Source organism: Octodon degus, unplaced genomic scaffold, assembly GCF_000260255.1.
Source record: "Octodon degus isolate 3935 unplaced genomic scaffold, OctDeg1.0 scaffold00087, whole genome shotgun sequence".
NCBI lineage: Eukaryota > Metazoa > Chordata > Mammalia > Rodentia > Octodontidae > Octodon > Octodon degus.
In genome coordinates this window covers 5,333,839-5,343,177 of record NW_004524663.1, presented here as the reverse complement: position 1 = coordinate 5,343,177, position 9,339 = coordinate 5,333,839, and the positions used below count along the sequence as shown (strand labels likewise).

Genomic DNA, 9,339 nt, shown 5'->3' with positions numbered 1-9,339 from the left:
ATGATAATCTAGTGTGCAGTGCATCTTAGGAACTTCAAGAACTTATCGGTGTCCATGAAGTCTTTTAGAGGTGCAAGCTGAAATGCAGTGCTATGTGGAAAGCTGGGTTTGCTGGGGACTTGAGAATATCCTTCAGCCAGATGCTTAAACAGGTTGTTTTTTCTTCCAATTTGGCCAAGAATACACTTGGTTTGACATTTAGTAGAATTATCTGTGGGACAAATCTTGGCGTGCTCCAAAGACAAGGAACACAGATTCCAAGGAACATAGTGGAGCAAAGTAGAGTATGGTAGTGGGTGGGAAGTTGGGAGGGCAGAGAAGGGAGTAAAAAAGGGAGACCTGGGCTTCAATACCCGAGGCTCCTTCCTCTACAGAGCTGGTAATCTGGAGCCGGGTGGCTCCGAATCCTGTGTGTAGACAAGGATTTCTCTGGCCAGGTATTTTCTCCTTCAGTCCACTTAAGAAGAGCTAGATAGAATGATCTATGATATTCTAGATATTAGGGGAGGACAAGTTCCTGATACATTGGAAAATCCTACAGACCCCTCCATAACTCCCTTGCTTCTCTTCCTGAATGCTTATCACTGATTTTGGAACAAAGAAATCTGTCATGGGAGCAATAACAGACTTCAGGGAGCCCTCGGCTCCATTTATCTTTGGTTTGAGTCAGTGTGCTTTTGGCATTTTAGCTGCTAGTCTTCATTCACTTTTTTTATGGAATGGTCAAAAGAGTGAGAGAGGTTTTGAGAACAGCTGGGCCCTCCCAGTTGCTAGGATGGTTATTTTAAGCTTTGTTTAATGTGTCCAGAGACCCAGATGGCATTTTTAACTAAGCTGCTTTATTAAATCTTGTGATAAAATATAATGATGTTTATTGAAAAAGCAGACACAAATCAGCAACATTATGTGTGAGGCTTGCCCTAGGAATTTTTTTTTTTAATAAAACATCTGTTCTGTTTGGGCTCTGTGTGAGTGCTAGGGGTTTGCTCGTTTCTGTATAGCCTTGAAGGCCAGAAGTTGGAAACTACTTTTTGAGAAGGCCAAGCATATGTATTGAATTAATCAATCTTAGCTCTCACTTTTGGGCTCAGTGTACTCTTTTCTCAGGCAACAGTAACATGAACAAGCACTGTAACAGGCGTTTAACAAGATTGTTTTACAATAATAGGCATGATGGTCTTAGATCTAATTTGCCTCGAGATTGTAAAATCGAAGGTAGAGAACTAGTACTTCAATATCATGCATCAGTTTGAGAGCTAATGTGAATATATTCCAGATTTGGCCAGTGTATTTTCAGTGCTTATACTTGCGTGGATACAAGGATAATATTTTGACTTTCTTTTTTTTTGTTTTAGGGAAGGGTCTACAGGGTCTCACTACTAGATCAGACTTGTAGTGATCTGCCTGTTTACAGCCTCCCAAGAGCTGGGATTACAGGTGTGCACCACCACGCCCAGTCTCAATATTTTGACCTTTTCATCTGATTTGATTTAGTTATCAAAAGAAGGTATCCTTTAGGTGAGCTATTATGTCTCCATCTTGTCCTCTGAGTAACTACTAGGAAGACAACAATATGCAATGTATTAATTATTGTAACTGTCATACTAACCTGTCTTGAAACTGTTTCATTGTTATTTTATCTTTTTTTCTCATTAAAATGAAAAAATAGATAATATAGCAACCATTGTTAATTAGTTATCCCTGTTTTTAAAATCTATAACATATGTATTGTTGCATGTTACCCTTTTCTGTCGTTTTTTCTATGTGTTTTTGCTTTTGTTCTTACTCTTTAAATTAAAATAAAATAAAATAAAAAGAGGGTATCTAGAATACAGTGTATGTAAGATCTGTTAAAATGAATATCCATATTCTCTGAGTCATTAAATATCTTTCCTGTCTGACCTTTTTGGTGATATCAACTTTTGGGATAATGAAATGAAGATTTTTGGGAACATTTAACTCCCAAAGAAACTCTTTTACTTGGCCTAAAGTTGTGGAAGTTTCTGGCTTTATAGTCTTTTTCAAACATGTACTGAAGTATATTTTATACACATAGAATGTTTCATTGTTGCCTTTCAGTTGTCCTCATCCAGTGAGAGCTCTAGTTTTTAGTTAGGGGTATCTAGTTTTACATTTGATAATCCCTAAAAGAGAAAGAAAAACTGAAACCAGAGGACTAGAGATTGTTTTTTGTATTTGACAAAAGACTTCACAAAATACCATTTTACAATGTATGATTAGTAAAGAAAACACTCTTCCAAATCAATAAGTGAGTGCAAACAATTCAATGCCAATATTGCCAGAAAATACATGGAGAGATTATTAACCTCACGAACAATCAGATAAATATAAATAAAGCCTATCTCCTTTTCTTTTTTTCTTCTCTTTCTTTCTTTTTTTTTTCTTTGCACACTGGGGATTAAATTCAGGACCTTTGCATTGAGTCACAACCCCAGTCCTCTTTAAACAAACTTTTACTTTGAATCAGCATCTCACCAAGTCCCTGAGTTGCCTAGGCTGGTCTTGAATTTGAGATCTTCACTTGAGATCATCCTCCCAGTGCTGGGGTTCTTTTTTCCCATAATTTTATTGAGAGACAGATAGCAATGAGACAGTTTCAAACCAAATTGGTAGGGCAGTTTCAATAATTAACACACTGCATACGTTCTTCCTAGTGGTTAATTGCTGTATAACATGCAGACATGATATCCTATTTACAAACACCATTAGAATATATCCCTCTATTCATTAAGAGAATGTAACTATATATCTATCCTAACCACTTTGAATACACAGACACAAAATGGACATTCATCTGTATCCCCATTTTTTGTTAAGTTTCATCATTTAAATATTATAGGTGTGTAAACTCAGCAACATATTCTAAAAGAGTTCAGTAGTCCATAATAGTATTGGGTCTTTTAAGTGCATACTGTCATGCTTGGGTCAGTTCATTAAAATTTTTTTTTCTGGAACCAGGGATTGAACTCAGGCCCTTGCGCTTGCCAGGGAAGCGCTTATTCCACTGAGCCATCTCCCCAGCCCCTTAGTTCATTAGAATTTGTATTGATGTTAGTTAAGGTCAGGCAACTTAGTGATGAATACCTAAATCAATGAAGTACTTGTCCAACAAACCAGGAATCTTTTAAGAACCTGTCTTCTAGATATATTTTTAAAAGCACAAATATGCAAACTTGTAGGTACCAGAATACTTACTGCAGCATTTTGCTAAGGAAAATTCAGTAACAATCATGTATGCGCTCAATAGCAGATAATAAGTATATTATTTGGGACACAACCACACAACAAATACTACAGCAATCTATGAACAGTGGAAAAATATGTAAATGAAAACTTAGCAGGTGAAAAAGCAACTGATGAAGGATGATCTTGCCTTTGCGTGTAGAATGTAGAAACAGAAGATAGAAATAAGCAGTCAGCCGTGTGTGTGTGTGTGTGTGTGTGTGTGTGTGTGTAAGATGGGGCAGGGAGAAGGATCCCTTTCCTTCTACTGTATATGCTTCTCTTGATTAAAATAATCACAGTTGTATATATGTTGCTTTCACAATTAAAGCACATCAAAGAAGTGAAAAGTCTGCTGGGTGCTATGGCTACTTGGGAGACCGAGGAGCACGGCTTCAGCCTATGAGTTTGGGGCCAGCCTGGGCAACACAGAAAGACCTCATTAAAGAAAGAAAGGAAATGGAGGAGGAGGAGGAGGAGAGGAGGAAACAGGATGATCTCCCACATACATCTGCCAAGGTTGTTGGAAGGATTAAATATAATATTCAGTTATTAAGAATTATTTGTATATATTCATATGACATAATTATTACAGGTGTGTTTTGCTCTGGATTAAAGGAAAATGAAGGGCACATCCAGACGCACAGTGGCTTTTCTAACCAGAAAGTGCTGTTTTTTTTTGGCGGAATTGGGGATTGAACTCAGGCCCTTGCACTTGCCAGGGAAGTGCTTATTCTGCTGAGCCATCTCTCTGGCCCCAGAAAGTACTGTTGATGTGGTGAGCACAGTTGCTTTTTTAGGAACTGGGTGTTCTCCGTGCTGCTGGGGAAGCCTGGGTTGGCGCCTGCTGGCGGCATGGTCCCTGCTGCCCCAGCCCCTCCACTCCATGGCCACTCTGCCACCGTGCTTGAGGTGGCGGCAGCAGCTCTCACACAGTCAGTATGATGAGGGTTGTGGCTTGGTGTGTGCATTGTCTCGTGCAGCAGACAAGCCTAGTCAAGGAGGTGGCTTTGTGTCTTCACCCTTCCAAAGGCTCAGGCTGTGCCAAAAGCAGACACCCCACCCCCACCCCGCGGCTGCCCCACTGCTGCTTGCTGCAGCCAGATCTTAATCTGCTCGTTTCATGAGGATTTTCAAACTTAATGGACTGGGCCATGTGAGAGATGATGGAGAGCCCAGGCTGCGCAGAGGCTAAGCGACTCCACGCTAATCTGCCGAGTGGCCTGAAAATGCACAGCTGCTGGAGCTCAGGACATTTTCAAGCATTTTGTCAGGATGTTTGTTGGGGGCCTGCTGAGTGTTTGGTAAGGAGGAGTGATCTTTTTTTGGACAGTATCTCTCAAATGTAAAGTGACAGATGCAAATGTGGAAGACCCAGCTTGGCTATCATAAATAATAGTAAATGGTTTCATCTTGCTGAGTTGTAAATCTGTGATTGCCAGCGAACTCGGGGTCACTGGAGCTCTAATGGTGGGGGCAACTTAGCGAGCAGGCTGTTATTTCCAAACTGAACAGAAATGGATCCGATGGGATTTATTTAAAAATTCATATGACGGTGACCGCTACTCACCCCTATGCAGAGAAAACATACCTCTGAAGACCGTGTTTTGAAATATTAGGGATAGAGCCCAGGGCCTCGTGCATACTAAGCAAGGGCTCTGTCCCTGAGCCATATCCCCAGAGCTGAGATTTAAAAATTTATATATGTGTTCTACCTATATCTACCTATATGCATGCTATAGCTGTGAAGGTGCTAATATATATATATATATATATATATATATATATATATATATATCAGATATTTTCTCATATGTATATGGATTTCTGTCTACTTGCAAAAATGGCATTTATCTACTTTCTCAGGTAGCACACATATAAACCCAAGACCCACCCACCTTCCCTACCACCAGAAAAGCTGTATCTTCTTCCCTGGATATATTTAAGAAAAGGGGAGAGGGCTGGGGAGATAGCTCAGCAGTCTAAGTGCCTGCCTGGCAAGCACAAGGACACAGTTTGAGCTGTGGCACTGCATGCCATGCCAGCCCCAGAACGCTAGGTGCACCATGCCAGCGTGTGTGGTGGCACATGCCTGTAATCCCAGTGCTGGGAAGGCTGAGACAGTAGTAGGATCACTATGAGTCTGAGCTGCATAGTGAGACCCTTCACCAAATAAATAGCAAAAAAAAAAAAAAAAAAAAAAAAAAAAGAAGAGGGTAGAACAGACTCCTAAGTGTCAGAAATGATTTATGACTGTGTAGAACCATTTGAGAAGACTAGCCTCTAGAGATCTAGAAACTTGTACTGAGTTGGATGGAATGGGAACAAGAAATACAAGTAACATGAGGCTGATTGTTCTAGGCGGGCATCTGTCCTGCAAGGGCAGTTTTGTGCAGGGAGTTTGATGACATAGGTAGTCAGCCTCATATAGGCGATTGGGACGTGCTGGTCAGAGGTGTAGAACGGGATGAGAAAGGAAGATCCAGGTCAGGACAGGACTGGGATAGGGGACCATCGCTCCCTCCTGTGGACTTCAGTAATGGACTGTGGACCTTAGTGAGCAAATTTGGTGGCTAAGTGAGAAAGTCATTGTAGTTATGCAAACATGTAAATAATTCACTGCTTAACTATTGGCAAGCTATATCCTGTGACTATATACTAGAGTATGGGTTTATTCCTCTAACGTGTTTTAGATTTACATATAAAATTTGAGATAAAAGAATACATATGTTGGCCAATCAATGATAGTACATTGAAATAACCAAATATTATACAGCCATAACATAATATGGTGGAAGAATTGTTAATGATACAGAAAGGACTGAGGGGAGGGTTAGCCATATTAAGTGAACAACAGTGCAACAGCCCCTTTTGTAAAAATGTACAAATATACAAATTAATCAGAGATAGAGACCAAGGCACACAGACCAACGTAGTCAACAGAAATGTTAATGGGGATCATTTTTAAGTGATAGGAGACCAGGTGATTTATTCATTTTTTTCTGGGGTTATGCGTACCTCTGAAATGTTCACAAAAAACGTGGATGTGTATTTTATAACTAGGAAAACACTTCAAGTTAGGAAAATATTGACGACAATAATTCATTCAGTTCCTATGCAGAAATGACGCCAGCAGAGAAGGCAGATGACACTTCCTGAGGGTGTCAAGTGCAGGACACTGAACTTGGGGGGTGGGGCTGCATTACTGCCTTTCACCCTGTGTGACCTTTGCGGTGACACAACGGAGAAACAGGAGCATTCATGATCCTGCCTAGGACCAATGTAAGCAGCAGATAGCAAAGTCCTGTTCTCTGTCCTTTTCCATTAGAAACTAGCTGTTTTCAGGGCACTCAGTGCTGCTTTCTTGGCCCAGGCAGGCCCGGTGGATATTTGCAGTTCTGATCCCAGTGTTCAGCTGAAGTGATTACTCATCAAACAGCAGTGAGCAGGGTCCTTTCTTGCTTTACTGAGTCAGGCCTTATAAGGTAAAGATTCCAGAGCATTTTCCAAGCATTGAATTACCTGGCTACTGGGAGGGACACAGCATCCAATTTTTGTCTCATTTTGCAGCCAATGAAAAGTAGATTTTCTGATCTCAGTGAAATCTTCATTGGAGTGTGCTAATTGAGGACCAGAACTCAGGCCAAATTGCTTTGTAGATGCCTATGAGTTTCCACATTGGTTCAGATAGGAGGAGTCGCATGAGAAATCCTCGCTGGTTTGGTTCAAATATGCTCTTCCTCCTTCCTCCAGCTGAGTGTGGGCAAAGACCCCCGGGGGTCCAGGAAGCCAAAGGTGTGCTCTGAGGTTCACGTCTGGTCTCCGCGTGAGAAAGCGTAGAATGGCACAATTATCCATGTGCAAGTGGAGAAGTTCCAGGATGTCTTTGTCTCCAATTGGTTACTTCTCAAAATTCTATTTAGTTGTGTCCTGCTTACTTATAAGCAGTGCTGCTGGGGATATTGCTCAGGACCATAAGCGCCTGCCTGGCAAGCTCAAGGTCCTGAGTTCAATCCCCAGAACCGTGGGGGGGAGGGGGGGAAGAAGTGTTGCTTAAGGATTGGCGCCCTTCTCTGACAGCTGGAGCTCAGCTTTGGGCCAACAGTGGTGTGTGCATGTGTGCGTGTGCGTGTGCGTGTGTGCTTTACAGTGAGAGTACAAGTAACAGGTATCTTTGTGTTTATGACTGTCCACAGTACGTTGTATGTAGATATGCTGGTGGCTGTGTGGTGCATAGAACACTCTGAACCATCAAGGACAGTTCTGTCTATTGCTCTTTTCACTTTCCCTGGTTGCCTTTGGGATCTGATCCCTTTACAGGGACATAATTCTATTACAGGGCTAGGACCCAGTGAACGGAGGCTACCGAATGGAGGCTCTCTTTCTCTGTCTCTCTCTGTCTCTGTCTCTGTCTCTCTGTCTCCTCTCTCTCTCTCTCTCTCTCTCTCTCTCTCTCTCTGTCTCTCTCTCTCTCTCAAAAATGACTTCTTTAGAGAATCATAAAAGGAAATCTCTTAAGAGGGCTCGCCAGTGAAAATAATTTTGCTTTCATTAGTGTTACTGGAGAAAACTCATTCAAAGTTGAGATTCTGCATCTACTCTGAAAATTTATCCTCAGGGTTTCAATTGTACATTTTCCTTTCAAAGACTTTAATTTGAGCTCATTAGAAACTGAACTTATGCTAAATCTATTTGATGAGCAGTTGTTAACATTCTGCCAAGGGAGCCATCAGAAATAAAATCATTTAAAAATCAGTTTCATGTAGTACGTGATGTGAAGGAAGAGACGTTCCACGGAGACAGTTTCTGGGTCCTGTTTTCCCTTTGTCAGGGCACTGGTCTGTAGCGTGTGGAGGGGCTCGCTGACTGCCCTAGCACTTGCCACACCCCTCTGTGGAGGGAAAACAGTCACATGTCTAGGAGAGGCGAGAGCTGCGGGCAGGACTGGCATCAGGTTAGACCGAGATCCTGAGTGGCTGTGTGGCGGACATGCTGGTGCCCGCACGCTGCGTCCCGCCATCTCCCCTTCCCCAAGCGTTTCAAGCCAGCACTGAGTAGCAGCAGGTTCAGGTTGTGTCTTTCTGTCCACAGGTGCAGGAAGAGGCACAGGTCTGCAGGAACCGTGGAACAGTGGATCCTGGCTCATTTATCTGTGTCCTCCAAGGTTGGGGGACCAGGGTCCACCTTGCTTCCATTCCAAGTGTCCGCTGAAGGAAATGTTCTTTAGTGGCGATAAAGTCCCTCCAGATGAGCGCCCTTTTTGTAGAGCTTGGAGGGGCTTCCCTAGCACGGTGCAGAGGGCCAGGGAGGGCCCAGCAGAGTGCCATGGCTTGGCTCTCTCCCCCTGTGGTCTGGGTTTCACTCTGGTATAAACGTCAAGCGCTGCCTGGTTTAATGCTGTAAACAAAACCAAAGTTATGCAAGTGGGCTCTCTGTTCCTTACAAGGGAGCAACATGCTGCCTGAAAGAGTGCAGTGCTTCTAGGACTTTTCCAGGAGGTTGCATAGACTTTAAGGGAGAATCTGCTATCTGAAAAATAATTTTCAAGTTTGGAGGGAGGTTTGGGATTTGGAGAAGACAATAGCATTGTTTGTGTCACGTTGAAGTTTTTTTTTTTTAAAATGTTTATTAGTATGTGTTTGTGGTGCATAATGATCACATTCATTTTGGCGGCTTGGTAAGTGTACTTACGTACCCGACACGGTGTAATTCTTTTACTTCCGTTTCATTCCCTTCCTTCCCCCTCCTGTTTCTCTCGGTTCCCTTCCCTTTTGCAAAATCTCTGCCATCCTCTTTGTTATTAAGTGTCTTTTACTGCACACTTTATTTATTCCTTGGATTTTGATGTAAGAGAACCATGCAATAATTAAGCTTGAGTGACCTAGACCAGGTCACTCAACCTTATTACCTCAAGGTCATTCATGTTCTTACAAATGACTCAAGTTTGTCCTTTGTGGAGGAGGGGTACTTCGGAATGTATACGTGCCACATTTTCTTTATCCACTCATCTGTTGATGGACGTGTGGACCTTTCCCAAGATTTAGCTATTGTGGATTGTGCCGTTACAAACATGGGTGTGCATTTACCCCAGCAATA

The 9,339-nt window shown here is 42.2% G+C and overlaps 1 protein-coding gene across 1 annotated transcript in view; it reads left to right on the top strand.

Moving 5' to 3' along the window:
- Pgm5 (phosphoglucomutase 5) overlaps positions 1 to 9,339 on the top strand; it is a 204,185-nt gene that overhangs the window by 6,701 nt on the left and 188,145 nt on the right. The gene's annotated exons all lie outside the window — the stretch shown is intronic.